Source organism: Arachis hypogaea, chromosome 11 (genome assembly GCF_003086295.3).
Source record: "Arachis hypogaea cultivar Tifrunner chromosome 11, arahy.Tifrunner.gnm2.J5K5, whole genome shotgun sequence".
NCBI classification, from domain to species: domain Eukaryota; kingdom Viridiplantae; phylum Streptophyta; class Magnoliopsida; order Fabales; family Fabaceae; genus Arachis; species Arachis hypogaea.
The window spans coordinates 81,806,014-81,824,278 of NC_092046.1; positions in this window are offsets into that span (position 1 = coordinate 81,806,014).

Sequence of the window (18,265 nt, forward strand, 5' to 3'; positions counted from 1 at the left end):
TCTGAACCCAAAGAGCCATAAAAAGGATGCTGTGTTGAAAGAGAAGGAAGTCATGGAGGAAAGTAAGAGGGCTATGGAAAGAGAAACAGAGGGAAGGAAGCCCATAGCAAGAGGAGGAAACCTAAGGCAACAGAAGCCTCAACTTCCATGAGCACAGAGTGAAGGATGTCAAGCTAGTGACAATAAAAGAGCGCTTGTTGGGAGGCAACCCAACCGGAGGTAACTATCTTTTCATATCTATTTCAATAAAAAGGTTAAGTAGTTTTATCTATAATGCAAGAAGCTGAGTTTGGTGTTGCACACCAAAACAATCTAAAGGAGAATGCAGAATTCTAAGTTTGGTGTTTTACCAAAATCCCATTATAAAACACATTCTCACTCTCTGCATAATGCTGGCTTCAAGCATGTTGGATGAACTAGTTAACTATTCTGCTGTTTCCTAGTTTTCAGTTTTATTGCTTTTGAAAAAGAAGAAGAAAAGAAAAAAAGTTATTATACCTGGTTAATTTGATGCATGAAACCCATTGGCAATGTACTAAGTTTGGTGTTCTCACACCAAAGTAAGTTCAAAAGCCCATAAATAAATCAGCCAGACTAACCATTGTTTCCAAGTGCTTGGGGAACAAGCAATTTTCCATATCATTGCAGAGGTCCATACAAGCTTTTGGAAGGATTAAGAATCATCAATCAAAGAAACAAATGATGAACCTAAAGGCCAGCAATGATGATGATGAGAAGAAGGAAAGCAAGCAAACTCCAAAAGGTTGTATTGTTAAGTGATTGTTTTACATCAAATATTGCTGTGATTGAAAGTTGGATTGTATCCGGATCTGCCCTGCCTGCCTGCATAGCATAATCTTTCTTTATAATTCAATAAGCAAGGTGTCTGATCATTCACAACATTCTTATCTTCAAAACTTGTTTGCACTCCATTTTCAAGAAATGCATCACATGAAAGTTCTTTGAAAAGAAGGATTGAGGAATTAAACAATTTTGAGGCAAGCAAAAGATTAGGAAAAGTGGTGGTTCTGGTTATATGATTTTGTATTGAGGTTGCATGCTTGTGAAAACTTGCATGGGAGCTCATAAGCAGGACATGAAGTTCAAAGAAGTATTGTGGAGATTCTCAAAAATCAGTTGATCCGAGAAGCAGCAAACAAAACAAAAGAAAGTAAAGAAAGTACAAAAACAAAAAGAACATGGCCCAAGGCTCTGAGCATCAATTACTAGGCAGAAAAAGAAAGAAAGAAACAAAAACTCAAAGAGTTGTTATCCTAGTAAATGCTTGTGGTTGAAGTGTGTCAAAGAAAGAGGCTTGAGCAAGTAAATCCTTAGGGGTGCTTCAACACCTAATACCTTAAAACCAACTGGTTTAGGAGTATTGATTGAAAGCTTATCTAAAGAGCCGCTTTGAGACATGACACTTAGAGTCGAGGCCAAAGCACAGAAACTATAAGCTGCTTCAAGGTGATTACATATAAAGAGATCTCCATGATACCATTTGGATGAAAATCCTAAGACCTAAGACTCCCAATATGTGAGGACTAATAAGCACTGAAACCCTTGCAAGAGCACATGATTTAGAGTTCACCCCACTGTACCTGATCACTTCACTCACTGGACTTTACAAGTTATTCTTCAATCCATCTTAATTGAAAGAACCTTGGAGCATAAATTTATTTCTTGCTTGAGGACAAGCAAGCTTTAAGTTTGGTGTTGTGATGACAAGTCATCTTAGCCTATTTTAACTAGTCTTTTTCTTTTGTTTTCATTAGAATTATGCACTTTCTTGAGCTACAAGCAAGCCAATTAGCAAGATTTTCATGTTTCCTTTGATTTAATCAACCATGTATGAATTCATGCTATTTCATGAGGTTTTATACTATAATTGTCACATATTATGAAAGAATGAATATCTCATGATTTTAAGCATAGCTTTGATGTGTTTGGTTGATTAATGATAGGTGAAGAAAGCTTGGAGAAAGGTTGAAGCAAGAAGGAATAGCTAGGAATAAAGAGAAGACAATGGAATAAGTGAAATTGAACCAGGAAGCAAAAAGCTGGACCTAAAGTTAGCCTCAAACTTTTGCACAAACTTTTGGGTGAAACGTTAGCCCCAACATTAGCCCCTAACTTGGAGGCTAACGTTGGCATGATGAAAATCACTCCCTGGGTACCAAAAGTTTGCGCCAACGTTAGCCCCCTAACTTGGTGGCTAACGTTGGCACATGAAAATCACCCCTGGGCACCAAAAGTTTAAGCCAACGTTAGCCCCCTAACTTTGAGGCTAACGTTGGCATGAAGAAAACCTCCCTGGGCACCAAACGTTTGCGCCAACGTTAGCCCCCTAACTTGGTGGCTAACGTTGGCACATGAAAATCACAAGGGGAGGAGCAAAAGTTTGCGCCAACGTTAGCCCCCTAACTTGGTGGCTAACGTTGGCACATGAAAATCACAAGGGGAGGAGCAAAAGTTTGCACCAACGTTAGCCCCTAACTTGGTGGCTAACGTTGGCGCCACAAGTGCACAAGGTAAGGCCAACGTTAGGGCCGAAGTTAGACCCCTAACTTTGGCACCAACGTTGGTATCAGATGGATATAGTTGCTGATATGAAAAGTTTGGGCAAAAGTTAGCCCCCTAACTTTTGCTCAAACTTTTGGTCCAACTTTTGCAAAACTCCAACCCGGTTCAATTGGTTCACTTTGGTTCTTCTCCAAACTTCAAGAGCAATCAACCAAGGCCTCTTTCAACCCAATTCCACCAAGAGCAAAGGCCCAACTCAAGGCTTGAAGATCATTTGAAGAAAGTGTATAAATAGGATAGAATTCAAGTTCTTCGGAGAGCTTTTCTTTTGGAATTTTCATAATAGTTTTCGGAGAGCTTTTGATATTGAGTGATCTTTAATTTCTTTGTCTTGGGGAAGGAGAATTCACTTCTCTTCCTCTCAGTTTTATTGCTTTCAATTTCAATTACATTTGTCTTGGATTTTGGGTTGGAGAATTGAAGAAATTCTGTTTCAATCTCAACCTTGGATCTCACTGCTTTATTTACTGCTTGATTGAATTTCAAGTTCTGTTAATTGCTCTTCATCCACTTTCTTTGAATTTCAATTTCAATTTCTTGTTGGATCTAGGAAGGCATTGAGATCTAGACTTGGTTTTCTAGTCTCTGGGTCCTGTGATCTAATTTCCCAATTTTACATTTTCTGTTTACTGTTTTCATGTTCATTTACTTTTCTGCTTCAAGATCCAATCTAACCCAAGCCTTCTTCTACTTCTCTGCTTGATGCAATTTACTTTTCCTTGTTTAAATTCTGCAAATCCAATCCCCAATTCCCTTTACAATTCCAGCCGTTTACATTTCTTGCACTTTAAGATTCCGCAATTTACTTTTCTTGCATTCTAAGTTTCTGCTATTTAATTTCTTGTTCTTTAAGATTCAGCACTTTAATTCCCTGTTCTCTTTACTTCCATGCAATTTAATTTCTGCAAATCACAAAACATTCAACCAAATCTTGATTCGCTTGACTAAATTAACCACTAAGCTAAAATTGCTCAATCCTTCAATCCCTGTGGGATCGACCTCACTCCCGTGAGTTTTTATTACTTGATACGACCCGGTACACTTGCCGGTTAGATTTGTGTGTTTTGGGGGAAATTTATTTTTCACCAAAATACTCATCAGCGACTACACCGATTGCCACCTTTAGCTGGTGGATCAACCGGTTGCTACATATTCTTTGTTTTGCTTCCATTGTTGCTTATAATGACTCATCCTGAAAATAGAAGACAGGATAGTAAGAAAGTAAATGCAAAAGCAAGGAAGCATATACTGTTGGAATGAGGTAAATCACTAGAATGGAGTGAGTGAATTAGTGTGACATGGATAGAAGTAAGTGTGAATTCTAAGTTGCACGCGGTTTAGAACACACATACTAACATAAAAAGATATGTCACAGTTACACGAAAAGGAACTTGCACTTCACTCATCCTAATGTGCTTGAGATGCTCTTAACTCGTAGGTTACAACAACCAAACAAGCACTAAAGAAGCATGAAAGCATTCAAGCCAAAAACATGTGGATGTATATGATCAAGAAACACAATGCATTAAGATAAATAAACAACATCCATTAAGAAATTGCCTAATCAAATAAAAGAATTCAAATCACATGGTGGCCAAATCATGCAACTCAAAAAGACTTAAAAAACTTGAAGGCAATTCTCATTCTCTTGGTATGTACAGTTATTCAACAAAGAAATTCAAAACCAAGTAGCAAAATATAACCTCAACAAGAGAATCCAACAATGAATATCCAAAATCATTAATGCTAAAATAGCATTCAGTTAATGAGCAGCAATAAACATCAAACAAAATTAATAATCCAACACTTATTATGAAAATAGAAAATTGATGAAAAGTAAACTAACTAAACAACTAAATATCTAAAAGGGAATGGTCATAAATGGTGTTTGGTAGTGTTGGATGATGGTTGAAAAAAGGAAAAGAAAGGAGAAGAAGGGAAGAGAAGGAAAGAAATGGAAAGAAAAGAAGAAAAGAAGTGTGTGAAACAAGGCAATCCACGCGTGCACGTCGTGCGACGCGTGCGCGTGCACGTCGTGCGACGCGTACGCGTGGGGTGGTGAAAGGGAAGCAACATGTAAGCGTGGGTCACACGTACGCGTGATGGGTTATTCAGAGAGGCAACGCGTACGCGTGGACAGGGTTGTGCGAAAGGCAAAAAGTTGGCACAAACGAGGCCTAACTATCTGAATTTTGTATGGAGGTGGAAATTTTGTATCCACGCGTACGCGTGGGTAACGCGTGCGCGTGGATTGTCGAAAAGCTTGGGGTCACGCGTATGATGCCAGGGCATTTTAGGCTACTTTCACTAGCCTTTTTATTTGTTTTTAATAAGTTTTATTCACTTTCTTAAGCTATAAGTAAGCAATTGGGTTAGAAATTCATGTATACGTAGAATCATTCAACCATGATTAATTTGATGCAATTTCATGAGAATTATGCTATAATTACTTGTATGCTAAGAATGATGAGAATTCTCATGACTTTAGCAAAGCTTTGATGCAAAATTTGATTGATGATAGGTGAAGGAAAGCATGGAAGGAAGTTGAAGAATGAGCATGGAAAAGAAAAAGAAGAAGCAATGTTGGTGGCCAAGTTGGACCACTAGCGCTGCCTCAAACATTGAAGGGGAGGCAGAGCAATTGTCTGCATGAGTTGCTGATGCTCACGTTGGAGGGAGCGTTGGACATCCAACGTTACCCCCAACGTTGTGAGAAAATTTTAAATTCTGGAGCTGATTGTTTTTTGAGCGACGCGTACGCGTCTATGACGCATACGCGAGAAAGAGAAAAATTTATATATCCATGCGCAAGTGTGAGTGACGCACACACGTGAAATGGCAAAATTGACCATCCAGCGTACGAGTCACAAAGCGACCCATGGAGGTCCAACGTTGCCTCAAACGCTTCCTCCAACGTCCGCGATACCAAGACCATAATTTGGAATTGAAAAACTTGAATCCACGTGTACGGGTCAGTGACGCATACGCGTCGTTAAGAAAAAGAGCAATCCACGCGTAAGCGTCGTGTACGCGTATGCGTGAAGAAGCAAAATCTCAGCCTTCACGCGCACGCATGGTGCACGCGTACATGTGACTAAGCAAAATCACAGCTTTCACGCGCACGCATGGTGCACACGTACGCGTGGAATAGCAGAACGTTGGCCCTCCAATGTTTAGTCAAACGCCAATGACAGCAGAATTATCTGGTTTTTAAGGATGGCGTTTGAGTCAACGTTGGGCATCAAACGTCAACTCCAACTTGAGCACCAGAACTCTGTAATTCAAATAGATCTCTTCTCAACAACAAGGGAAACCAATTGGAGCCAATTTCACCCCAATTCCACCAAGGCCAAAAGCCCAATTCAGAGATTAAAGATCAATGGAAGAAAGTGTATAAATAGCTTGGAATTTAAGTTAGAGGGAGCGAGCTTTTTCCCATTTTTCGACAACTAACTGTACATTTTACTTTCTGTTAATTTTTCTTTTGTAATGTATCTTTCAATTCCAGTTTCCATTTTGAGAGCTATGAACAACTAAACCCCTTTCATTGGGTTATGAAGCTCTATTGTAATTCAATGGATCAATAGTAATTTTCATCTTCTTCTTCTTTGTTTTCTCTTGATTTTTGTTAGAAAGCTTTCGGTCTTAATTCAATTGGATAGTTGTCTTGAGAGAGAAGCTATCCATAATTAGAATTCTTCGGATCCTTGAGAGAGGGATGAAGAATTCATGCTAGAATTGCTTTCTCACATTGAATTAGATTGGGGGTTGGATGGATATAGTGACATGTAATCCTACCAATACTTTGATCTATGAATTTGTGTGGTATAGTCAGTGACCGAACTTCAACTATTCCCATGAGCAATTAAATCAAGACATTGGGCAATTGTTCATGCTTAGAGAGATTGGTGAGCCAAGACATTGGGATCCAATCATCTAAGATTGCCAAGCAATGTCAATGAATGCATTGATTGAGGAAGAGATGAAAATGATTTGATCCGGAAAATTCAATATCTCCTGAAACCCAATGAATCTCCATCTCTAATCTACCCATTCTATTTACATTCTATTCTTTAATTTCATGCTTAATCCCCATTCCCATTTAATTTCTTGCAATTTAAGCTTCTATTATTTAATTTCATGCAATTTAACTTCTGTCATTTAATTTCTTGTACTTTAAGTTTTCCGCGAATCTTACTTTCTGCAAATCTCTACCCAATTTTGATTTTGCTCAACTAGCAAAATTCTCCAATTAATATTGATCGATCTACCAATCTCTGTGGGATTCGACCTCACTCTACAGTGAGTTTTTACTTGACGACAATCCAGTGCACTTGCCGGTAGGAAATTTGTTAAGAGGCAAATTTTCGTGAATCAAGTTTATGGCGCCGTTGCCGAGGATTAGTTTTGTATTGACAATTACTAAATTGGAGGATAACTAGATTGAGCACTTTTCTTTTCTTTTGATTAATTGAGTTTTAACTTCAGTTGTTCATTTTAATTTCTCTGCAATCTTTAGTTATTTCTCTTTAATATCTCTTACTTCTTTACTTTCCAACAAAACTAACTCACTAACTCATTAACTGTTTGATTTATTGCCTCAATTACTCTAACCACACTTTTTCATTAATTGTGAATTCTTGCTGGTTGCTGCTTGTTGTGCTACTTGTATGACAGGTAGAAGAGAGGAGAGTTTTGGGATCATACATCAATCCAAATCCAGGAAACTGTGGTAGCAGCATTCAAATGCCAACTATCCATGCTAATAATTTCGAATTGAAGCCTCAGCTCATAACTATTGTGCAAAACAACTATTCTTTTGGAGAAAGTGGCCAAGAGGATCCTAATGAGCATCTCACTAAATTCCAAAGGATATGTGACACAGTTAAATCTAATGGTGTTCATCCTGACACCTATAGATTGCTACTGTTTCTATTTTCTTTGAGGGAAAAGGCATCAAAATGGCTGGAATCATTTCCCAAGGAAAGCTTGTGGTGCACGAATTGTAAATCACACTTTTCACAACTCGTACAACTAACCAGCAAGTGCACTGGGTCGTCCAAGTAATACCTTACGTGAGTAAGGGTCGATCCCACGGAGATTATCGGCCTGAAGCAAGCTATGGTTATTTTGTAATTCTTAGTAAGGAGATCAATGATAAGAGTGATTATATTTATGAAGAGTAAAAAGCATAAATTAAATAGTACTTGTTATGCAGTAATGGAGAACAGATTGAGGTTTTGGAGATGCTCTATCTTCTGAATCTCTGTTTTCCTACTGTCTTCTTCTTCACGCACGCAGGTCTCCTTCCATGGCAAGCTGTATGTTGGAGGATCACCGTTGTCAATGGCTACCATCCGTCCTCTCAGTGAAAATGGTCCAAATGCGCTGTCACCGCACGGCTAATCATCTGTCGGTTCTCACTCATGTTGGAATAGGATCCATTGATACTTTTGCGTCTGTCACTACGCCCAGCACTCGTGAGTTTGAAGCTCGTCACAATCATCCCCTCCCAGATCCTACTCGGAATACCACAGACAAGGTTTAAACTTTCCGGATCTCAGGAATGGCCGCCAATAATCCTAGCCTATACCACGAAGACTCTGATCATGAACCAAGAGGCTAAGAGATACACACTCAATCTAAGGTAGAATGGAAGTGGTTGTCAGGCACGCGTTCATAGGTTGAGAATGATGATGAGTGTCACGGATCATCACATTCATCACGGTTAAGTACAAGCGAGTATCTTAGAATAGGAACAAGCGTGATTGAATAGAAAACAGAAGTAATTGCATTAATTCATCGAGACACAGCAGAGCTCCTCATCCTCAATCATGGAGTTTAGAGACTCATGCCGTAGAGATACAATGTAAAACGTGAAAATGTCATGAGGTACAAAATAAATCTCTAAAAGTTGTTTAAATACTAAACTAGTAACCTAGGTTTACAGAAAATGAGTAAACTATGATAGATAGTGCATAAATCCACTTCCGAGGCCCACTTGGTGTGTGCTGGGACTGAGACTTGAGCTTTACACGTGCCTAGGCTATTTCTGGAGTTAAACACCAGGTTGTAATCTGTTTTGGGCGTTTAACTCCAACTTGTAACCTGTTTCTGGCGTTTAACGCCAGAATAGGGCAGAGGACTGGCGTTGAACGCCCGTTTGCGTCTTCTAAACTCAGGAAAAGTATGGACTATTATATATTGCTGGAAAGCCCTGGATGTCTACGTTCCAATGCAATTGAGAGCGTGCCATTTAAACTCCTGTAGCTCCAGAAAATCCACTTTGAGTGCAGGGAGGTCAGAATCCAACAGCATCTGCAGTCCTTTTTCAGCCTCTGAATCAGATTTTTGCTCAAGTCCCTCAATTTCAGCCAAAAATTACCTGAAATCACAGAAAAACACACAAACTCGTAGTAAAGTCCAGAAGTGTGATTTTTATTTAAAAACTAATAAAAATATATTAAAAACTAACCAAATCATACTAAAAACTATGTAAAAACAATGCCAAAAAGCGTATAAATTATCCGCTCATCACAACACCAAACTTAAATTGTTGCTTGTCCCCATGCAACTGAAAATCAAATAGGATAAAAAGAAGAGAATATACTATGAATTACAAAATATCAATGAAACTTAGCTTCAATCAGATGAGCAGGACTTGTAGCTTTTTGCCTCTTGAATACTTTTGGCATCTCACTTTATCCTTTGAAGTTCAGAATGATTGGCATCTATAGGAACTTAGAATTCAGATAGTGTTATTGATTCTCCTAGTTCAGTATGTTGATTCTTGAACACAGCTACTTTATGAGTCTTGGCCGTGGACCTAAGCACTTTGTTTTCCAGTATTACCACCGGATACATAAATGCCACAGACACATAACTGGGTGAACCTTTTCAGATTGTGACTCAGCTTTGCTAAAGTCCTCAATTAGAGGTGTCCAGGGTTTTTAAGCACACTCTTTTTTTTTTTCTATGGACCTCGACTCTAACAGCTCAGTCTCAAGCTTTTGGCTTGACACCTTCACGCCACAAGCACATGGTTAGGGACAGCTTGGTTTAGCCGCTTAGGCCAGGATTTTGTTCCTTTAGGCTCTCCTATCCACTGATGCTCAAAGTCTTGGATCCTTTTTACCCTTGCCTTTTGGTTTTAAGGGCTATTGGATTTTTGCTCTTGCCTTTTGGTTTAAAGAGTTTTTGGCTTTTTCTGCTTGCTTTTTCTTTTTCTTTCTCTTCTTTTTTTTTGCCATTTTTCTTTTCCTTTTTTTTCGCAAGCTTTTATATTCACTGCTTTTTCTTGCTTCAAGAATCATTTTTATAATTTTTCAGATTATCAAATAACATGTCTCCTTTTTCATCAATCTTCAAGAGCCAACATATTTAACATTCATGAACAACAATTTCAAAAGACATATGCACTGTTCAAGCATTCATTCAGAAAACAAAAAGTATTGTCACCACATCAAAATAATTAAACTAGTTTCAAGGATGAATTCGAAACCCTGTACTTCTTGTTCTTTTGTTTTTAGAAAATTTTTCATTTAAGAGATGTGATGGATTCATAGGACATTCATAGCTTTAAGACATGGATACTTAAATACTAATGATCATATAGTAAAGACACAAACATAAATAAAACATACGGCTCAAAAACCGAAAATCAGGAAAATAAGAACAAGGAGATTAAGGAACGAGTCCACCTTAGTGAGGGTGGCGTCTTCTTCCTCTTGAAGAACCAATGGTGTTCTTGAGTTCCTCTATGTCTCTTTCTTGCCTTTGTTGCTCTTCCCTAATAGCTCTTTGATCTGCAGTCAATTGCTCTACCACTGAATTATGGACCCTTGAGATGAATCTCTCCATCTCCCATGACTCAGAGGTGGAAGCTTTTGCCTTCCCTTTCCTCCTTCTAGAGGTTCTCCGGCCTTAGGTGCCATAAATGGTTATAAAAACAAAAAGCAATGCTTTTACCACACCAAACTTAAAAGGTTTGCTCATCCTTGAGCAAAAGAGGAAAGAAGTGGAGAAGAGGGAGGAGATGGAGGTCTGTGAATGGGTGGGTTTGGGAGGGAAATGGTTTGAATTTGAATGGTGAGGTAGGTGGGGATCCTGTGGGGTCCACAGATCCAGAGGGGTCAAGGACTTAGCATCCCTGCTCCATTTAGGCGTGCAAAACGCCCTTAGAATGCATGTCTGACATTAAATGCTAGCTTGCTGCATGTTTCTGGCGTTTAACACCAATTCCATGCTCTGTTTTGGCGTTAAACGCCAGTCTGGTGCTTGTTTCTGGCGTTTAACGCCAGCTTGATGCTTTTTTCTGGCGTTAAACGCCAGCTCGTTGCCTCTTAAACGCCAGTAAGCTCTTCCTCCAGGGTGAGCTGTTTTTAATGCTGTTTTTCATTCTGTTTTTGATTTTTCAGTAGTTTTTGTGACTTCACATGATCATCAACCTAAAGACAATAAGCACTTCTTTATTGTCTTTAGCTGGACCTTGCTGAGCTTTTAATCTAGCCTCAGCCTTGAGCACTCTTGCTCAATATTGCCCTCAAGATAATGCTTGATTCTCTGTCCATTAACAATGAACTTCTTATCAGAATCAATGTCTTGAAGCTCCACATAGCCATATGGTGACACACTTGTAATCACATATGGTCCCCTTGATAAACCACTATTTTATGGTTTATCTTGTGCTCAATTGAGTGATTTTTATCAACTCTTTACCCACTTATTCATACTATTTGCATGGTTTTACATTTTCCTTCCTAATTTTGTGCTATGATTGAAAACATGTTTCCTAGGCTTTTAAATTGCTAATATTAATCCTCTCTTATTACCATTAGATGCCTTGATATGTGTGTTAAGTGATTTTAGAGTTTATAAGGCAGGAATGGTTTAAAGGATGGAAAGGAAGCACGTAAAAGTGGGAGGAATACAAGAAGTTGGAGAAATTGCTAAGCTGTCCAGCTTGACCTCTTCGCACTCAAACGGCTATAACTTTAGCTACAGAGGTCCAAATGACGCGGTTCCAGTTGCGTTGGAAATCTAACGTCCGGGGCTTCGATTTGATATATAATATGCCATCGTTGCCCTGATGCTAGGCGACGCAAATGCGCGCTCCACGCGGACGCGTCGCAGTGACAAAAATCAGGGTGGCAGATTTCTTCTCCAACGATATCTGGGCTGTTTTTGACCCAGTTTTCAGCCCAGAACACACAGATTAGAGGCTATAAAGTGGGGGAATGCATCTATTCATAAATAAGCTCACAACACACAATTTTAGGATTTAGATGTAGTTTTCAGAGAGAGAGAGGTTCTCTCCTCTCTCTTAGGATTTAGGATTAGGATTCCTCTTAAAGGATTTAGGATTTCAAATTCTTCTCAGGTTCAATGTTCCTTTTATTTATTTTATCAATTTAGTTTATGAACTCTTTATGTTTAGATTGATTTCCTTTACTTAATGTAATTTGAGGTAATTCAGATTTATGATTGCTCTCTTTTATTTGTGATATAAATAATTTGAATTTTTCCCTTTTGGCTTTGGTTGAGTCATTGGAGACACTTGAGTTATCAAACTCATTGTTGACTAAAAATTAGAATTCTTCAAGAATTAATTTGAATTCCAATAACTGTAGCCTTTCCCAAGGAAAGACTAGGACCTGAGGAATCAAAATTAATTCATCCACTTAACTTACCTTCATAGTTAGAGGTTAACAAAGTGGGAGAAAATTCCAATTCTCATCACAATTGATAAGGATAACTAGGATAGGACTTCCAGTTCTTATACCTTGCCAAGAGTTCTATTTTATAGTTATTTATTTATTTTACATGTCATACTGCTTCCTTACTTTCAAAACCCCCAATTTACAAGACTCATAACCAATAATAAGAACACCTCCCTGCAATTCCTTGAGAAGACGACCCGAGGTTTAAATACTCGGTTATCAATTTTAAAGGGGTTTGTTACTTGTGACAACCAAAACGTTTGTAAGAAAGGTTGATTGCTTGGTTTAGTAACTATACTTGCAACGAGAGTTTACTATAACTTCTAAACCATCAATCTTCAGTTCTTCAAAATGGCGTCGTTGCCGGGGAATTGCAAACGTGTGCCTTATTATTGGTTATTGTAAATATTTTCTTTTTTCTTGTTTATTTGTTTTTATTTTTGCTTTTATTTTTGCTTTTTCATAAATTAAGAGGTTATTGGTTTTTATTTAGTTATTAAAAAAAAAATTTTTTTCAAAAATTTGTTTTTCGTGTTCATGTTGATCTTCAAGTTGTTCTTAATTGTTTTCTTCGTTTTGATCTAAAAATTTTAAGTTTGGTGTCATTTTATCGTTTTTCTCTTCCCTCATTAAATTCAAAAATTCAAAATTTAAAACTCAAATTTCAAATTTCAAATTTCAATTTTAAAAATTCAAATCTTTTTCAAAAATCATATCTTTTTCAAAATCTTATCTTACCTTATTTCAAAATTCAAATTTCAAAAATTTAAAATTCAAAATTTCAAATTTCAAATTTCAAAATCTAATTTTCAAATTTCAAAATTTAATTTTCAAATTCAAAAATTTAAATTTCAATAACCTTTTAATTTAAAATTTGTTTTAATTTTCGTTTTTAATTTTTATTTGCTATTATGAATTCTCACCCCCATCGCTTTGAGTTTGGTTCCAATGCTGTTGCAAGGAATGGAAAATATAACAGGAACATGCATCAAGGTCAAAACAATCAGAGATGGAAGGAGCCAAGAGGATCTGATCAACCCTTTAGGCAACAACACCTTCCAGGATACCATGGACAAAGACCATCCTACAATGCATGCCAAGACAATAGATATGGTGGACCCCCTTATAGTTACCAGCAAGCTCCATCATATGCCAATGAACCACCTCCTCAAAATAGCTTTAGACTACCATACTCACAAGCCCCTTACCACCAAACACCCTCATATGATCCTAACCCTTATCCACCATACCAACCACCTTATGAGCCATATGAACCATATCAAGAACCACCACTTCCCTATGTACCATGTCTATATCCATCACCTCAAGACTCATAACCAATAATAAGAACATACCTCCCTGCAATTTCTTGAGAAGACGACCCGAGGTTTAAATACTCGGTTATCAATTTTAAAAAGGGGTTTGTTACTTGTGACAACCAGAACTTTTGTAGGAAAGGTCGATTACTTGGTTTAGTAACTATACTTACAACGAGTATTTATTATAACTTCTAAACCATCAATCTTCAGTTCTTCACCCCTCCACCGGGATTTCAGTTCCCCGGGGAATAGCCTGAGCCTAGAGTTAAACAAAAGAACTTTCTGTCCTGGTTCAAAGACTCTAGATGACAGCTTTCTGTCATGCCATCTTTTTGCTTTCTCTTTGTAAGGCTTAGCATTTTCGAAAGCAGTGAGTCTGAATTCCTCTAGCTCATTCAGCTGGAGCAATCTTTTTTTCTTCAGCTAATTTGGCATCAAAGTTTAGGAATCTGGTTGCCCAGTAGGCCTTATGCTTCAGTTCCACGGGCAGATGACAGGCCTTACCATACACAAGACAAACAGGCCTTGCCTGTTTGTGGCGTTTGAATGCCAGAACTGAGCATGGGTTGGGCGTTTAACGCCAGCTCTTCACCCTTTTCTGGCGTTTGAGCTCCAGAATTATTCCTCTCTGGGCTCTTACTGTCCTCAGAGGGATTTTGAGTAGCAGTTTGTTCATTTCTTGACTTCCTGCTACTTTGAAGTGAGGTATTTAGTGTTTTTCCACTTCTTAATTGAACTGATTGGCACTCTTCTGTTATTTGTTTTGATCACTGCTGTTTTGTTTGCTTCAACTGTACTTTGTAACGACCCAATTTCTAGTACGTCATGATCATACTAGAAACTGAGCGCTACCAACTTGTCTACCTATTTATTAACTATTATTTATTATATGAGCCTGATTCGTTGTTAAAAGCATAGTTATTTTACGAGGTACTTTTTTTTTTGAAAACGTTTGAATTAATAAACAGAATCATTTATAATCAATTCACAAATAATAACAGATAAAACAGCTATAAACAACCATACATAAATATATCACAAGCAGTTGATATCATTCGGTTATCCAGCCTTTATTAGAGTAAAGATCTTTAGTTAGGACACCCCTAGATATAACTAGATAATAACTATATACATATATATACATACAACATCCCAGGTCCTGACCTGTTCAAGAAGTCCCTAAGCTGGCACCCAGGCTAGCCTAGACTCTATACTCACCTAGTCCCTCTAAACTACTAGAGCGAGGGAAAGTACGTTCTAGGTCTTCAAAACTCAAGTCAGGTGGAACGTCATCATAAGGTGGAAGGTCGTTTACTACTCCTCTGCACAATCATATGTTATCAAAGAGCGTCTCTCAAGTACTTCATCGAGTGGCCACATAACAGCAACATCGTACGGAGGACTTAGGCTAAAGTTTGTAGATAAGCAGGGTACAGACGTTGGCTGGCCTCACAGTATATACATATAAACAGGTAACAGAGTTCACTCTAGACCCAGAAGACTACCTAGAGTGGAATCCTCTTTGCAGAACAGTCATTAGTAAACTACGGAAGGGTACTCATGCTTCCATCTGAAGGGGGAAGGGTGAGAGAAGGGGTAAGAACTGGGGAGTTCTTAGTAGGGTCGGGGTTATTAGTTAAGTTCATTAATTTGTGTCGCTTAGCAGATATATATAGCAGAATACCAAGAAGTGGTGAACAGAAGAAACAGATAAATAGAGAAAATAGAAAGCAAAACACAAACAAAAGAATACAATAAAACAAAACACAGACACAGAGAATAGAATGAAAACAAAGAAAGCATACATTCAAACAACAATCATAAAAGAGAAAATGCGCAACCAAGTATGATGCATGTCTGTCCTATGCAGGCCATAAGCTCACGTGTCGGTTTACACCCTGCAACCCGACATTACCCAGGAACTAGTCCTAGATATGGCTTTATTTCTGTAGGTGAACTTCGGCCTACAGAAACAGCACTCCTATAAGTGAACTTCGGCTTACAGGAATAGTCTAAACACAACAGAACAACTTTCTGTAGGTGAACTTCGGCCTACAGAAATAGCACTTCTGCAAGTCAACTTCGGCTTACAGAAATGGCGCCCCTGTAAGTGAACTTCGGCTTACAGGAATAATATAAAAACACAACACAACAACTTTCTATAGGTGAACTTCGGCCTATAGAAATGGCACCTCTGTAAGTGAACTTCGGCTTACAGAAATGACAACTCTCTGTAGGTGAACTTCGGCCTACAGGAGCAATACCCTGATATACACAATTGATATTCACTGCAGGTGAACTTCGGCCTACAGGAATAACAACTCACTGTAGGTGAACTTGGGCCTACAGGACCTCTAGGGCCAATGGAAAAGCAGCAGATGAACATACAACAGAACATCATGCCACAAGGCTTAACTCTTTATTCTTATACTATTCTCCTCTATTCTTTTTGTTATATTACTCTTTTCTCATTGTCTCTTTACTCTGCTCTGATTACTCTGTTCTCTGTATCTCTCTACTCTGCTCTGATTTTTCTATTTAACGTATGTATTTAAAGCTTATGTAAATTTCGGTATGAATAGTTAGTCTGTCCCAAGTATAGGTTCATTAAGTCTATACTGAAACAATTTAACTTTTCATATAATACCTAACCCTAGTCGCGACTCAAGTACTAACTAAGTTTCCCTAGTTCCTTTACTAGTCTCTATCTGTTTTTCTGTCGTTAAAACTTTACAGACTTTTCTTTCGATTTTTATCTTCTCTTCAACTTTTTATCTTTTATTTATCTTTGCCTCACTAATATGTTTTTACCACTCCCTAAGTGTTTTATGAAAGTAATTATGAGATTCTGTGTTTAAAGTTATCTTTCTAAAGCTTTTACAGAAAACTGCCTTTTCCGTATTATTTTATTATTTTTATTAAAATATTATTTTTAATTAAATATTATTATTTAATATTTTATTATTTTTTATTATTTTATCATTAAATTTTCGAAAATTAACTTACTTTTACTTTTAACTTTTAAAATTCACTTTTTACCACCCGTAACTTTTAATATTTCTACTTTTATCACCCTAACTTTCAGAAATTACAAAATAACCCCCCAAACACCAAAATATTTACTTCCTTGCCCTTTTATGGATCAAAAAGGTGTTCTCCATTGTTCTTCATCACACTCAAAGTGTTCTTCATGTTCTTCATAAATTCTTCAGATTCTTTCTCTGTTTTTACCCGTTTTTCAGTCTTTTCAGCAACCGATTTTTACTATAATTCATAATAAATTAGCAGCCACTAAAACCCCATCTTTTCTACATGATTTTAACACAAATTGAACCCCAATTTAAGCTTAGGGTTTCGTTTTTCCAGCTGCCCCAAGAACATGAACTTTAAAGCTTGAATTTCATCAAATTTCATCAAAATTTCACCAAATTTTCACCAAGAATCAATCATATAAGCAACCAATTTTTAGCACAGCCAATTTATACAACATTCACACAACGCAAACACAAATAATCAAGATTAATTTCGTGACACCCTACCTGGTTTTGCTGCTCCTAATTCGGTTAGACTTTCAGGTGGTCCTTAAGCACTTTTTCCTCCTAAAACACATCAAGAACAACTTTAAATCCACAAACTCTCAACTGACCAAATCTCCCTCAGCACGTTAGGAAGAGATATCTCACCTTAGACTTGCTGAAAATTAATGTTTCTTGGCCCTCAAGTCAAGTTAAGCATGATTCCTAAGGAAGAACATCAAGAAAACACATGTTTTGCATGGTTTTCCTTGAAAACCGAATTGAAGAGGGAGGGAGAAAGCCATCTCACCTTATTTCCAGCCTTGATAAGTCACATGGTTATGTAGAGGAAGAAGAGAGGATCATTTTGGTAAAATCGGAGTTTTGATTTGAGTTTTGGTTCAGAAGAAATCAAGATTTGAAGATTAAGTGTTCATGAAGTTTTCTCTCTTTTCTCTCCTTTCAATTTCGGCCAAAATGATGAAATGAGACATCCTTGGAGGTCTTGGGGGTGTAAAGGTGAGTTTTTATTGGTTGGCTTGGAGGTGGATTAAAATAATATTAAAATATCTCTGGTGTACAACTACTAAAACTAGGTGTACCAGAACACTCGTAAAAACATCTCTAAAAATTATTTTCTGAGCTACTAGCATAAATGACACTAGTAACATATTTATTATGAGAATAGAACATGTATGATGAGGCCTTAGCATTGCTAAAGTCATCAGAGAATGCTGGTGCTAAGCTGCACCAGTAAATTGTGAACCCGGTTAAACCGGTTTTCTGTTTTTAACTAAAACTGATCAGGTAACCTTATAATATCATTCAAGAGGCTTCTAATACTCATATATTGATGGTATTATCCTATTATCTCTCTTTTCTCATGAATCGAGTCCGGTTTGTCAAACTGAGACTATTTACGAAAAACCGAATCAAAACTCCTAACCGATACGGTTCAAAAACTAGGTTCTTCGTGATTGCGTTATCGAGCTTGCCTCGGGAAAGGTTCTAGCTTAAGGATGACATAATGACAATGAGGATTGAGATACTTGTTGATATAGAAGAGGTGTTCCCTTTAGTGATCTTCTGGTGAAATCCGTGCCTTCGGAAAAGATCTCGCATACTCGAA